Source organism: Balaenoptera physalus, assembly GCF_965194825.1.
Source record: "Balaenoptera physalus genome assembly, chromosome: 2".
Lineage (NCBI taxonomy): Eukaryota > Metazoa > Chordata > Mammalia > Artiodactyla > Balaenopteridae > Balaenoptera > Balaenoptera physalus.
This window is the reverse complement of record NC_138883.1, coordinates 114350093-114365475: the sequence shown is the minus strand read 5'-3', so window position 1 is coordinate 114365475 and position 15383 is coordinate 114350093. Positions and strand designations below refer to the sequence as shown.

The 15383-nt window shown below is 48.8% G+C and overlaps 1 long non-coding RNA gene across 1 annotated transcript; it reads left to right on the top strand.

Moving 5' to 3' along the window:
* Positions 1 to 2379: 2379 nt before the first annotated feature.
* Positions 2380 to 13393, top strand: LOC309654362. Its single transcript, XR_014260187.1, has 2 exons — positions 2380 to 2527; positions 4274 to 13393. It is a non-coding gene; the product is annotated as an uncharacterized lncRNA (long non-coding RNA).
* Positions 13394 to 15383: the final 1990 nt, after the last annotated feature.

The window sequence follows — 15383 nt, the reverse complement described above, 5'->3', positions numbered from 1 at the left end:
ACCGTGGGCTGATCTGGGGGACAGGGTGTAAGGTGGCTTAGAGAGACCAGGTCACTGCTAGTAGTCTGTTGTGATAGGATCCATGAGGGCCCACCTGACCCCAGCCAAGCTGTGGTTGGAGAAGATGTAGAGAAGTGAAGAGGTAGAGAGGACCCTCCAGAGGTAGAATAAAGAGCTGGTAATTGGCAACAGATGGGGTACAGGCCTCATCTCCCTGGTTTAGTTTCTTGAGGGTAGGGACTGTGGTCCATGCACCTTTCTGTCCTTCACACTGTCAACCATGGTCGGTGCCTGGCAAGGCACAGGTGCTTTCTAAGCACCTGTTGGGGGAACAAACAAGGGCCCAGGACGTATGATCCCCAAATATAAGTTCTATGGGAACTGAGAAATAAGGTCCTGACCCCCATTCAGAAGCCCCATAGGAGTTTGGGTGAGGGCAGAAACCCTGCAGCCAGGGGTTCAGTCCTAACCCCTCTTCCTGCTAGTTGCATAGCCTTGGGCCAGTAACTTAACCTCAGGTTGGCTCAATTTCTTATCTGTAAAGTGGGAATAATCAGGGTACCCATTTCATAGAGTTGTTGTGAGGACTGGGTTCTGGAATGTTTGTGTCCTCCCCAAATTCATGTGTTGAAGCCCTAACCCCCATTGTGATGGTATCCAGAGATGGGGCCTTTAGGGAATAATTAAGTTTAGATGCGATCATGAGGGTGAAGCCCCTGTGATGGGATTAGTGCCCTTACAAGAAGATACATGAGAACCATCTCTCTCTCTCTCTCTCTCTCTCTCTCTCTCTCTCTCTCTCTTTCTGCCTGCCATGTGAGGACACAGCAAGAAGTCATTCCCCAAACCAGAAAGAGAGTTCTCACCAGGAACTGAATCAGCCGGCACCTTAATCTTAGATTTCCAGCCTCTAAAACTGAGCAATACATTTCTGCTGTTGAGGACACAGAATCTATGGTGTTTTGTTACAGCAGCCAGAGCAGACCAAGACAGACAGCATGTAAAAATGGAAGTTCTTAGAACAATGCCTGGCAGCACAGGTATGCTAAGCACGTAATAAAGGGGCAGAAATCACTGGGAAAGGGAATCTGGCATGGAGGCTGTGGCCAGGCTGCCTGAGTTCAAACCTGGCACTGCAGCTTGAGCTGTGTGTCCAGTGACAAACTTCCTAACCTCTCTGTGTCTCAGTTTGCTCACCTGTCGGAGCGAAGTGGGGGGGGGGGGGGGTGATCATATTTCTGTTTCCAGAAGAGGTAAACAACAATATTCAGCTGCTGTAAACAGCAATGCAGCCAGGCTTATAGCTAAAACATTGAAATATTTCCATACCAGCTAGTAACAGTCAACTCCTCATCTCCCTGAGGGCCTCCCAGGATCCTCCCAGAGGTTCCCTACAATCTTGCAACTGAAGAGTTCGTAACCAGCACCAGGGGCTTGCTCTTCTAAGTGGGTTCATCATTGAATGAAAAAGGGTTCCCAAAATGCTTTGAGAGATGACATCATCATTATTGGAGTAAAACATGCTTTTATTCATCCATCCATTCAATAAATCTTTATTGATCACCTCCAAATGTCACACATGTCAGGACCTGGGGATCTAAAGAGAAATAAGGCCTGGTCTCTGCCCTCAGGAGACCCACAATGTAGCAGGAAAAAAATCATCAGAAAGTAAGAGGCTGTGTAATGGGATGCCCAGGGCCCTGGGGGCTCTAACAAGGTGATTGAGATGAAGGACAAACTCAGTCCGTGCATTAAGGTGTGACACTTTTTGGTCCAGCACCGGTCTGTCTACTTGATACCCACCCTCCCCATGTAGGGTTGCCAGATTTAGCAAATAAAAATTCAGGGCACTCCATGAAATAATTTCAGATAAATAATGAAGGATTTTTTTTTTTTTTAGTGTTATAAGTATGTCTCAAAATATCACATATACTGAAAAAAAGTCTTAGGTGTTTATCCGAAATCCACATTTAAGTGAGATGTTGCATTTTATCTGGCAATCCCATTCCTAGGTCAGTTATAACCACTGCCCCATTAACTGTCAAATGGGACCCCTTATACTTCTGTCCAGAAGATCATCTCAGATACAGCTTGGTTTCCTGGAGAGAACAAGAAAAGGACAGAACGGGGAGGAAATGAGTGGAGGGGCCCAGAATGAGGTGGGCAGAAAATGGAGGCGCCGCAGGAAAAGGAGGAGGATGGCAGGGGAAGAAAGAGAGAGCAGGGCAGGCGGGGCCTACGGGGGAGCTTCCCCCTCTCTGCAGCTGCCTCTCCCTCCCCCGGCACCGCCCCCCTCCCCATCCCCCACCCCCCACCCCCCCCAGCGATGTGGATGTGTCAGGAGGGAGGTGCGGGCCGTCTTGGGAACCTGAGTGTGCTCTCTGAAATGTCAGCAGAAATAAACCTGGCTAATCCTCCGCGATGGCCCGTCACATTAATATCCCTGAAATTCCAAGCGGATTAAAATAACCACGAGCGTGACACCATTTGGAAGGCCGGGGATTTACTTGGAAGCGGTGCCCCATTGGTGAGCATTCCTCTAATTGCTGCTTCGTATAAATAGAGTGTTCTTTAATATCGCCACCAGCCCCAGCTGACAGATTTAGAAGGGAGCTGTCGAAGTCATCAGGGCCCCGGGCCGTGGTAAACCGAGGCTCTATTCGGGCTGTAAATGGGATTCTTGAAGGTCGATCAATCTTACCAAAGCCGCCAACATTGCCTGTTGATCTGTGAGGTCCTGAGTGGCTACAGCTTCCCAGAAATGTGCTTGCATCTGTCAGAATTATAAGCAGCTGGCAGCTGACACCAAGGTCAAGTTTGCTGCTAGTGTGGAAATAGAATCTCCCCAGTACACGAAATGCTACTTAGGAGTATATCAATTGCAGGCGGGTCATTAAGGGAGGATTGTGTGTGTGTGCACATGTATGTTACAGCCTCGGTTGCCCAGAACCCACTTCCTCTGTAGGTCCACATTGGACACAAAAGCAGGTGCTCAGATGAATAAAATTAAATAACAATTAGTTCGCAGCAAAATTTTTAGCATCATCATCATAAGGCAGTTTTCACTCTGTCATCTAACAAGTAGTTGAGCGCTCCTGCTGACTCAGGCACCGCTCTTGGTTAAGACCTCTCTTATTTAGGGGCTGTGTGGCCTTGGATGTGTTATTTCTTGGCTTTGCTGAGCCTCAGGTTTGCCATCTTTAAAATGGGGATGATAATTCCTACTTCAGAGATTGTGGAGTACATCTGATGATATTAGGTCCCTGAAGTGCTGGGACAGGTCACGCTCCGCCTGCGTTAACGGTAACTCATGTCAGATGGCCATCTGGGAGGATGGCAGAGTTGGCGAAGGAGCCAGGAAAGGACGGGTCCAGATCCAGACAGGGTACACCACGAGGAGTGATTAAAGGTCTAGATCCCAGTGTCCCAAGCTGTGGGGACTCAGGCTCCATCTAGGGGACAGATCTAATTTGGGGGAGGGTTTCACGGCAAAGGCAGTTTCCAGGGTCCATGGATACTTGACCCTCTGTTTGACCCGAACGTGTCCCCAGTTAAGAGTGGGCCCCAGGGAAGCGGGACCTGCTCCCCCCAAGGAGAGGGGCTGGTGAGAGGCAGGCCCCAGAGCCTCCTGCAACCCCAGACTAAGGGCAAGGCAGAGCCTGGGGGAGCCCAGGCAGTCTTCTGGACTTTGTTCTGGTCCATCGTGTCACCTGGAAGCCTCCTCAAATCTCCAACAAATTTGGAGTCTATTCCCTGTAGGGAATTGGGTCTGGGGCAAGCCAAGCAGTTCTTGGATGAGTTGGCTCATGAGATTGCATCAGACACCATAGGCAAGAGTCAGTTTTTGGTCTTATGATCAAATTCCACCCAAACCCACCCCAATTCCAATTCACTGAAAATCTAAGTGAGGTGGCTTCTGTAAGAGTCAGCAAGGGATTTATTCCATTCCAGCTGTTGGCATGTCCCTGCCTGTGATGATTCCTGTGTCTGCACCGCACGTTATGTGATTAGAAGTCCTGTTTTGTCCTGTGGCTCTTTCAAGTCTCACTCACATCAGCCTTTGGCAGCTGGACTGAACTTAAAGACTATGAGCTTTGTATCTCTCAGGCTTGGGACTGCACCCTTGTCTGCTCAACTCAGCAGTCTGTCAGTTCTGAGGCCCGCTTTTCACACATTTTAACATCTCTGACATTAGAATGGCCTTATGAGCTGTGACCCCTTGCAGTTATAATTGGCAGCTCTTTTTCTTTCTTTCCTGTTTATAAAATCATAGTGTGTCCCACCATCTATGAAGTCTTAAATTCGATGAATTGACTGTCTGGCCTTTGGCAAGGCCCTTCTCTGTGAACCTGCTTCCAAAATCTGTAAACTGGCAGGGCTGTCGTGAAGACAAAAAAAGAGGACTGTGGGGAAGGCGCCTGCCCGTGGCAGTCACTGGAGGCCAGAGATCTGGACCACTGTGAGCAGCAAAGCAAATGTTACAGGTGAGGAAACGGAGTCCCAAGGGGAGGCTCTGTCACAGGCAGAGATTTGGGGCTTTCGATGTACACTTGACCCTTGAACAACATGGGTTTGAACTGCACTGCTCCACTTATACTTGATTTTTTTGTTCAGTAAATGTATAGTCGTTCCTCCCTATCTGGGGATGCAGGGCTGTGGATACAGAGAGCCAACTATGAGGGAGTTGAGCATCCATGGATTTTGGTACCCACAGGGGTCCTGGAACCAATCCCCCACGAATACTGAGGGATGACTGTACTTTCATCAGCCTCATCTCACCTGTGTTCACCCCACCAGGAACAAGAGTGGCTCACGGAGTGTTCAGCCCAGGAGGCAGGGCTAGAGGAGGGACCCAGTCTGCTCCTGGACACTCAGCCACTGGCGGCCTGGGGGCAGGACTACCCCCAGCAGAACCCAAGAGGTGGCCACCAGTGCCAGCCCTATTTTACAAAAAATACCTGCCAATGCGCCGTCCATCATTTAAATTTTGACCCAGAGTGTGGGTAAGGAAAAACCAATGTCAGATAGTGTTTGGTAATAATTCAAGAAGGGAAGATGCTTGAAACCTTTTTGAAAAAAAATATACTGGATTAGTTTTAGCTGTATTATATCAGAATTAATTTCATAGGCCACAAATTCAGATGGGAAAAAAGGCAAAAGTTTATTTCCCCCTTGGCTCCCATTCCACTTTTGGCAGAACCTCTATTTCAGTCACCTCGTGGTCCCCCCTCTCTCCTTCCAGAGGTGGCACCCAGTTGGGGTGGGGGGAACAGGTATCAGAGCACCCAGGGACCATGTCTGGTTCTCGGCGGTCACCTGTCCACACTGGCCTCCGCTGAGCAGGGCATTGGTCCCTGGTGGCCACCCACATGGGCTGGTGAGGTGTCCTTATTTCTGCCGCTCTTGGCCCACGCTTGCACCTGCTATCACATCTCCACCACCCCAAGCATGAGGCCCTCCAGGTTTGCTGGCCCTCAGGCCACCAGCAAAAGTATCCTTCTGCCCCCACCCCCAATGAGACACTGGAGCTCGCGATGCAGCCTGGCCTCACTGAACACTGGGGCTTCTCTATGAAACTTCCAGCCCCCCCAACTTCTCTCAGGGGGTAGGGCACCTTTCCCCTCTGCTCTCAGAGCCCCCAGACTATTTGGTATCCTATTTTCCCCTCAACTTCAGGGTGTGGGTGCATGACGCGTGTGGCAGGACCGTTCTCAGAATTCCATGGCAGCATTAACTCTTTCCTTCTGAGGCCCCGTTTTTTTGCTCAAGGAAGCACTAATCTAATCTGGTTAAATAGGAAAAAATGGTTAACTAACCACACCCTCGTCCTCCCAAGGCATGCACGCTCAGGGTTTAGATGCTCCAAAGGAAACACTTTGAGACTCCCAAACTATATCTGCCGTGAAATTCAAAACCTACATACTCACTTGTTTCCCTCTCTATTTCTGCTGTGATGACTATATCATGAGGTCAGGGAGTAAAGACTAGGGAAAGGGTAGGAAACATCGAGGAAGAACAGTCCAGGTGAATGTTTAAATGATTTCAAAATTTGATCCTACTATGGTGGGTAGAAATTCATCAAGGTCCATGTTGTGAGTTAAATCAAGATTTGAAACATTTATAGGAAAGAGTACACGTGACTGCATCATGTGAACTGGAAAATAAGAGATGGGGTTTGTAACCTCCCTCTGCCCCCAGCCAAATGGCTGAGCTGCTTTCCTCTGCAAGTCTCAGGGAGAAACGGGCTCCAGGCTTCAGCTGCAGAAGCCAAAACATCCAGAAACCTGTTCTCCCAGACCCTGACGGCTGGGGAGGGGCACACAGCCTGCGCTCAGCCAATTGGCTCTTCCCACCGGGGACGACACAAAGAGCTGTGGGTCAGTTTCTAATGCATCCTGGCTCTAGCTGAAGCAGCCTAATCCAACTCCATGGCACGGTCTGGCAACGGGCTCAGCAGCCCGTCTTTGCTGGGTTCCTGCCTGTTTTCTGAACATGGTTCTCCAGGCTTCCAATGGGTTGGCAGTCTCCCTGATAATATGCCCATCAAATCTCTTTCCCCCCTTGGGTTATCCAGCATTGGCGTCTATGGTGTATAGCCAAGAACTCTGGTAATAATGAGTAACTCAGCTCTTCTCTGTGGACCTCAGTGGCCATCTCTATAACGTGAGGCGTTTAAATCAGATGAGGGCTTCCCTGGTGGCGCAGTCGTTGAGAATCTGCCTGCCAATGCAGGGGACACGGGTTCAAGCCTTGGTCTGGGAAGATCCCACATGCCACGGAGAAACTAGGCCCGTGAGCCACAACTACTGAGCCTGCGCATCTGGAGCCTGTGCTCCGCAACAAGAGAGACCGCTATAGTGAGAGAGGCCCACGCACCGCGATGAAGAGTGGCCCCCGCTCGCCACAACTAGAGAAAGCCCTCGCACAGAAACGAAGACCCAACACAGCCAAAAATAAATAAATAAATAAATTTAAATCAGATGAACTCCACGATCTTACAGTCACTCTTATGCTTTTAATGCTCTGGGGCCGAATCGCCCAGCCTACCTGGCTGGTTCACACATCCATACCCAAAACTCCAACATGCTCTAGGTGTCCACATTTTGGGGAGTAGTCACCCTCTGCACAGTTGGCCTCACACTGCATTCCATCCAGCGTGTGGGTGATACCCCCAAAATGAGTTCTATGATCCTTCAATCAACCAGGTTCCTTTACCGCAGGACCTCTCAGAGCCTTTAGTACACTAGCGTACATTGTGATTCTCCGAGACAGGACTATAGGATTCATAAATTAGCTCCCAAATGAATATAGCTGCAAACACGCTTCCTCACTGCCCATTTCAAGAACTAGAACACAATGGAACCCACTCTGAGAAAACTAGATCCCAGGTGTCACCTGAGGAAAGACAACATCCTGCATGACTTCCAAAGGTCTCTCTCACACACACACACGAACTCCCTGGCCCAGCCTGACTCCATTTTAACATTTTTTTCCTGCCACTGCTCAGCTTCCTGGATGCACAGGCATAAGCGGTGCTAAGTGCCTGCGGCTGGAGTTCTATGCCTGTGGCAACAATCAGCGGTGACTCAAGGTTTGGGGTTTCCACCCTCCACGGCTCATTCGTCCTCTGCGCCACTCAGGATGCAGCAAGTGCAAAAACACGTGTGCTTTCCTGAGCCCTGGGCACTCAGCTGGGCCGAGGGCAGTGTGCTGCCACCCGCCTTGCCGAAACCTAGCCATGGGCGACCAGATGGGTCGAGTGTAGTGGCCCAGCCTCACAGATGGTCCTGGCTTGGCCCCGAGGGAGAGTCTGGGGGCCTCCCTGACTCCCACCCCAAGAGAGACAGCTCCACACGTACCACCCCTCCCTCCAATTCTGCAGCAGAACTGCCATTCAGGAACGGTTCAAAACCTCTTGAAACTGTTTCTGTTTTCAACTTGTACCTTCTCTGGAGAGAACAGCTGCCTTAAGTTGCTTCTCACTGCACGGAGAAGGATTTCCTTGTCCAGCTTTAAGGGGAGCTCCTCAAATGTCTGCTACAGGGCTGGGTGGGAGGCCCCCCTCCACCGCGCAGCCCTCCAGGAAGTCCTGGCGGTGATCCATGGCTTCCACAGGACCTGAGCACCGGTCCCTTTAGCCTCTTGCCTTTCCAAGTTGAAGAAGCAGAGTTTTAATACAGTATTTCTTGGAGGTTTTCCTTGTTTGTTTGTTCTTTATTCACAAAACATGCTTGCTACAAAAATGTAGGAAAATGCAATAAAATATATGAACAGAGAAATAAGAATAACCCACGATCCTGCTACCCAAAGATAATACTGTAAACATTGGGTCTTGTTTTTCCTAATCCTGTGGTCACATTTGTGTAAATGAGGACTCATTCTACCTCAGGTGACTGATAATCTGGCTCAAATGGAGCTTAAACACAAAAGAGAATTCATTGGTTCTCAGCGCTAAAAGATCCAAGGGTAGGGCCAGCTTCAGGCAAAGCTGGATCAGGAGCTCCCCACTGTCCCCAGGATACCCCCCCTCTCCAGTCCTCAGCTTTATTCCCAGGCTGCAGGAATGCCACAGCTTAGCTCACAAGCCTTCAGGCTCAGATCAAGAGGGGAAACCTGAGCATCCTTTCCAGGAGTTTCCACAAAAGTCCTGAACCTCATTCTGATTGTACCAGCCTCCGGTCACATGCCCACCCTTGAACCAATCACTATGGCCTAGGAACGGGAAGTGCCAATTAGCTGAGGTCAAGGTCATGTGCTCCACCTCCAGAGCCCCACCTAGGTCACCTGGACTAAGAGAGGATTAGTAACAAGTGAAAAATCAGCTGTCGTTGTAAGATGAAGGAGTCAATGCAGGGGAGGGATTAAGGAGTAAGTGTGCACTAAAAGTTGACTATGAGACATTTAGCTCAAAATCTCGAGTGGCTCACCAATTCGCCTTTGAAACGTCTCACTAAGCCTGTCTAGGAGAACTCCCAGTAATATCACCCAGCCTACCCAGGATGCCCTCCATCAGGCAGAGAAGGACCCACTGGGAAAAGGTGGAAGGATCGTTCACGCCTCTTCTCTCATGGGTCCTGTGTCAGTGACCCAGGCTCGGACCCACCAGAAATGGGGCCAGCTACTCCTCTCTATCTCTTAAGAGCTATTTTTTGAAGCAGAGTGTTGTAACCTCTCCTCACGGTAGCACTCCCCTTCCTTTGTCACCGTCTGTCCACAGCCAGGCAAGACAGCAGGCAGGCAAATGATAGAAAACGGAAGTCTGGAGCAGGTGGAGAAATGCATTCCGGGGCATGGCTTTCTCACCGGCAGCTGGAGCTGGGGCCAGAGGGGAGAAGCATAACTGCCAGCGTGTGCTGGGGTTCCCTGCACCCCAGCAGCAGCTTCAAGTGTCCAAGATCCCAGAGCGGGGATGGTGGTGGTGACAGAATCCCACCCCAGCACAGCACAGATACACCAGGAGTCAGGGACTGAGCTGGGAACCTTCACACCAGCCTGCCTGCCCTAGCTATAGATCTAAGAGGAACAGGTATCTACCTCCCCAGCGAGCTCAATAGAAAAGAAGGCGTGACCTGCTTAAAAGAGGAGCAGAAAGCCTTAGGGAGAGAATATAGACTTCATTTCAAGCTGAAATAACGAGGCAATGTGAAAAGGGAGACGGGTGAAAAGTGGAAGAATTATAAAGTAACCAAAAACATAATAGCTGAATTAAAAACCACTTTGGAAGAAGGTAATGAAAAACAGACTTGATGACCCAGAAAAACAAATCAGCAAAGCAGAGAAAGAACTTGGCCAGCTCTCCTGGGATACAAGGAAAAAAAAAAAAAAAAAAAAGGATAAAGAGGTGACAGTTATGAGAGGAAGACGAGAGACACATAGGAGAGCTGAGGTGCAAATGTTAGAGCTGATTTCTTGAGCAGACAACCAAAAACACAAACTTTCGGCAAGGGGAACCAGGAAGGACGAGGGAGGTGCCATGTTGAGAAGGGGAAGGGCATCTCACCGTTGGTACAGTGTACCCAGGCTATACAGAGAGCTGGGAATTCCATGAGCTGAATTGGGCCTGAGTTTTGGGCAGTCTGGCTTCACTTGCCTACAGGCTCTGTTTCAGCCTTGTGAATTCCGTTTTTATCTGCAGTATCACGGAGATGTGAGACGTATCATGGGGGATGCTTACGCCAGATGCAAGGTACCAGGAGCTGGGGGAAACTGAGCCGCTGTAAGGACCCTGGGCAGGCTCATAGGGCCAAAAGGGATGCGAGCAGGCAGCAAAGACAACTGTCTTCTTCATTCTGCCAAAGGGAAGTAGCAGCACCAGCCAAGAAAGAGAAATGGCCCATGAAGAAAGGGTTTTGCTCAGCAGAGTAACACATTCAGGACAACTCTGGAAAATAAAAGTCTGTCAGCCTGGAAATCCCAGCAGTTCTAATGAGGTTGCATTCAGCAAGCAGATGAATCACAGAGTCTGGGAGATGTGGAGAGTGGCTGACACCAGAGAGGCCATCTGGCTGGTACTCTCAGCCCAGCCCGCGCGTCCCCCAGAGCTCGGCCCCAGGATGGATCCTCCAAGAAAGCTTGCTCAGCCCTGAGGCTCAGTCCCAACCCCTGGCAATGCACCACCCCCCAGTGCCCTCCACACACCTGCTGGTGAAGGAGAGGGAGAGCTCTGATTTTTGCAGTCAGAAGTCTTAAAGTTCTGACCTTGATGTGCTTGGTGAGTGTCCCTTAAGATCTCGGGGCAAGGTCGCTGTGGAGGAGGAATCCCCTAGGCCAGCTCCATCTCCCTTACAGAGCACTCTGACGTCCAATGAGGCATTCAGTGGGAAAGTGCTCCGAAAAGGAGAAAGTGATCCAATGATGGAGGTTAGGAGGATTCTAAGGACATGGAGAGTGAAAAGAAAGAACCTAAGAGAACATTCTAGAATGCGCATAGAAGAGGAGGGAGCAATATCAGAAAGCCAGCATCCTACTTATAAGAAAAGAAGGAAAAATAAGTCTCTGAGGCTTCTTAGTGAGCAGGAAAGATTCCAGAAGTCCCGACTCTGACACTAGCTCTATGACCACCCCCAAGCCCCGTCTGTCCCTCTGATTCTAGTCTGTGTGATATGCGTCGTCAGCTTTGAAGTGATGGCACACGAGGCTCAAAAACAAAATCCCGAAGTTATATATAGAAAAGGAAGGAAAAAAGGACCATTTTCCATCGGGTTGAAAATGGTGTCCTGTCGAAGGAGGTCAGAATAAAAAGGGAATCCTTCTCCTTTGGCTGTACATCTGCTAACACAGCCCTTGCTCTGATTTATTTTTTCAATCCCAAGGCAAGAAGCAGCCCTTCAAGGGATAAAGAGTGGAGCCAGACATCACAGGAAAGGACCCCAGCCCTGGAGGCAGGAGATTCAGGACCAAACACCACTTGCTGTGTGTGGCAATCGTGTGCCTGCCCTGGGCCTCAGTTTACCCTTCTATAAAATAGGTGGGGTGGATCGGAAGATTCTCATCCCTCCCATCACCCTTCTTTAAAAAAACGGAGCTTTAGTGGAATAATTGGGAGGAAGGAAGTCTTTTGTTAAACAACGTTTTATTCATTTTCTTTCTAGATATCCTGCACAAATAGATTTAACCTTCTATAAGCGCATAAATGTGGTCATCATCATGTGTGCTCATGTCTGTTTTTTTTTTGTTTTTGTTTTTGTTTTTTTTTATTAATTAATTTATTTATGGCTGTGTTGGGTCTTCGTTTCTGTGCGAGGGCTTTCTCTAGTTGTGGCAAGCGGGGGCCACTCCTCATCGCGGTGCGCGGGCCTCTCACTATCGCGGCCTCTCTTGTTGCAGAGCACAGGCTCCAGACGCGCAGGCTCAGTAGTTGTGGCTCACGGGCCTAGTTGCTCCGCGGCATGTGGGATCTTCCCAGACCAGGGCTCGAACCCGTGTCCCCTGCATTGGCAGGCAGATTCTCAACCACTGCGCCACCAAGGAAGCCCCTCATGTTTGTTTTTAACTCGTCATTTTTTTGCATGGCTCCTGTCCTCACTCTGGAAGATCTTTTAGGACCTTTCTAGCTCTGGTGGGCATATTTCTGGGGCCAGAAAAATTCCAGGGAAAGGGGAAAAGAAAGCAGACAGTGCCACGGGGCCACGGTTACCCGTGGAGCTAAGCGCTGAGTCGGGCTCCACGTCGGGTGCTTGCTTGCTCCAGGAGCATGAAGAGTTTGCAGCTCCTCTGCCTGTGTAGCCTCCCCTCCCCCCGACTCTGACCATCACCCCCACCCTGATTCCAGAGCAGGTCAGAACTCAGATCTGAAAGCCAGGCCATATCTCAGTTTGGCCTCCACATTCCCAATCTTTCATGGAATCTGGGGATCAGAGAAACCACCAGAATCACTCGGCCCGGCCCTCTCTATCAAGGCAAGTAGCTGTCCATCCTCCCTGGAAAACATCCGGTGGAAAGCTCGTCCCACCCAGCTTCCTGTAGGGAGCGGAGGCTGGTGCACGCCCAGATTTTTCAGGCCAACTGGCTCATTTCTTTCCACCTTAGAAATCTCTGGAAGCTAGGATGCCCACATCCTGGCTCAACTCTTAGCCATCAGTTCAGCCAGGAACTACTGCTTCCAGGCAAGAGAAAGCAAAGCAAACACAGAAAGTTCAGCTAGATGAGCAAGCCATTCCCAGTAGGAAGAAGGTGGCTGGGAGACATATGAACATATTTTCAATCTTGGTTAAAAGCAAGGAAACCAGAATGAAACAATGATATGCCCTTGGCACATGTGAGAAAGGAAGAGGTACAACTCTGTGGGGACGAGGGTAGTGGGAGCCTGTCGAGAGCAGCAGACCCTCGCGTGGAGAGGCCCAGGGTTACGGCAGGTGCAAGGCAAACTCTCAGCAGGCACTTGCCTCTGGACTCAGCTGTTCTACTTGGGGAGGCGGGCGGTCCATCTCAACCGAATAATAAAGAATGGACTCAAATATCTGAATTCAGGAATACTCATTGAAATTAGAAAGGACCCACTTGTCCATCAAGAGGGGATTGGTTGAATTAACTGTGGTACATCTATGGAATTCTTTTAGAATCAAAGTTATACAAAGGTATACATTAACGTAAAAAAAGATGTTGGGCTTCCCTGGTGGCGCAGTGGTTGAGAATCTGCCTGCCAATGCAGGGCACACGGGTTCGAGCCCTGGTCTGGGAAGATCCCACATGCCGCGGAGCAACTGGCCCCGTGAGCCACAATTACTGAGCCTGCGCGTCTGGAGCCTGTGCTCCGCAACAAGAGAGGCCACGATAGTGAGAGGCCCGCGCACCGCAATGAAGAGTGGCCCCCGCTCGCCGCAACTAGAGAAAACTCTCGCACAGAAACGAAGACCCAACACAGCCATAAATAAATAAATAAATAAATAAAAAAGATGTTCATGAAATATTGTTGGGTGGAAAAAACAGCTTACACAGTAGTCCATCCAGTAGCATTTCATTTCTGCTAAAAAGTCTGATCTATAGCATGATAGTTCAGAGATAAACACTCTTCTGGACGATAAATATTTTAGCTACATTGTTTGATTATTTTACATAAACAGGTATTACTTATAGGGTATGAAAACAATAGCAAAAGGAAGAAGCCATCCCAAGGAAAGGGCTCCTTCATCCCAAGGGGAGGAATGGTCTGGAGGACCATTTGTGCTTTGGGTCTTTCCCTGCAAAGCGTTCCCCGGCCAGTGGAGGGGGAGGCAGCGAGAGAGATGGGGTGAATGTCCCTCCTAATCTTGTGCAGACATGAACCCTGGAGCCAACGCCTTTTTCCCTTTCCCTCTGTAAAAAAAAAAAAGGTGCTGTAGCACTTTCCAGGAAGCCTCTATCTCCGAGTCCTCACTGTACCTTGCTTTTCCCCTCCGGTCCTCCCTTCCTCAGCAAGGACCCTGTGCTGTGTTGTCTGTCCAACACAGAGGCCAAGAGCGGAGCTGCCTGTCTGGGTCTGAACTCAGCAATGCCACGTCCCAGCAGTGTGGCCGTGAGCCGTCTGAAAATGACTCTTCCTACTTCGGTTTCTCTTTAACTGTGAGGATTGAAAGTGATTGGGGTGTTTGTTTTTTTGTTATTGAGCTGCATGAGCTGCCTGTAAATTTTGGAGATGAATCCTTTGTCAGTTGCTTCATTTGCAAATATTTTCTCCCATTCTGAGGGTTGTCTTTTGGTCTTGTTTATGGTTTCCTTTGCTGTGCAAAAGCTTTTAAGTTTCATTAGGTCCCATGGGTAGAAGACCTAAATAGACATTTCTCCGAAGAAGATATACAGATTGCCAACAAACACATGAAAGAATGCTCAACATCATTAATCATTAGAGAAATGCAAATCAAAACTGCAATGAGATATCATCTCACACCGGTCAGAATGGCCATCATCAAAAAATCTAGAAACAATAATTGCTGGAGAGGGTGTAGAGAAAAGGGAACCCTCTTGCACTGTTGGTGGGAATGTAAATTGATACAGCCACTATGGAGAACAGTATGGAGGTTCCTTAAAAAACTAAAAATAGAACTACCATATGACCCAGCCATCCCACTCCTGGGCATATACCCTGAGAAACCCATAATCCAAAAAGAGTCATGTACCAAAATGTTCATTGCAGCTCTATTGACAATAGCCAGGACATGGAAGCAACCTAAGTGTCCATCATCGGATGAATGGATAAAGAAGATGTGGCACATATATACAATGGAATATTACTCAGCCATAAAAAGAAATGAAATGGAGGTATTTGTAATGAGGTGGATGGAGTTAGAGTCTGTCATACAGAGTGAAGTAAGTCAGAAAGACAAAAACAAATACAGTATGCTAACACATATATACGGAATCTAAGGAAAAAAAAAAAAAAGCCATGAAGAACCTAGTGGCAAGACGGGAATAAAGACACAGACCTACTAGAGAATGGACTTGAGGATATGGGGAGGGGGTGGGGTGAGATGTGACAGGGTAAGAGAGTGTCATGGACATATATACACTACCAAATGTAAAATAGATAGCTAGTGGGAAGCAGCCACATAGCACAGGGAGATCAGCTCGGTGCTTTGTGACCACCTAGAGGGGTGGGATGGGGAGGGTGGGAGGGAGGGAGATGCAAGAGGGAAGAGATATGGGAACATATTGTATGTGTATAACTGATTCACTTTGTTATAAAGCAGAAGCTAACACACCATTGTAAGGCAATTATACTTCAATAAAGATGTTTAAAAAAAAAAAAAGATGTGGCACATATATACAATGGAATATTACTCAGCCATAAAAAGAAACGAAATAGAGTTATTTGTAGTGAGGTGGATGGAGTTAGAGTCTGTCATACAAAGTGAAATAAGTCAGAAAGAGAAAAACAAATACAGTATGCTAACACATATATATGGACT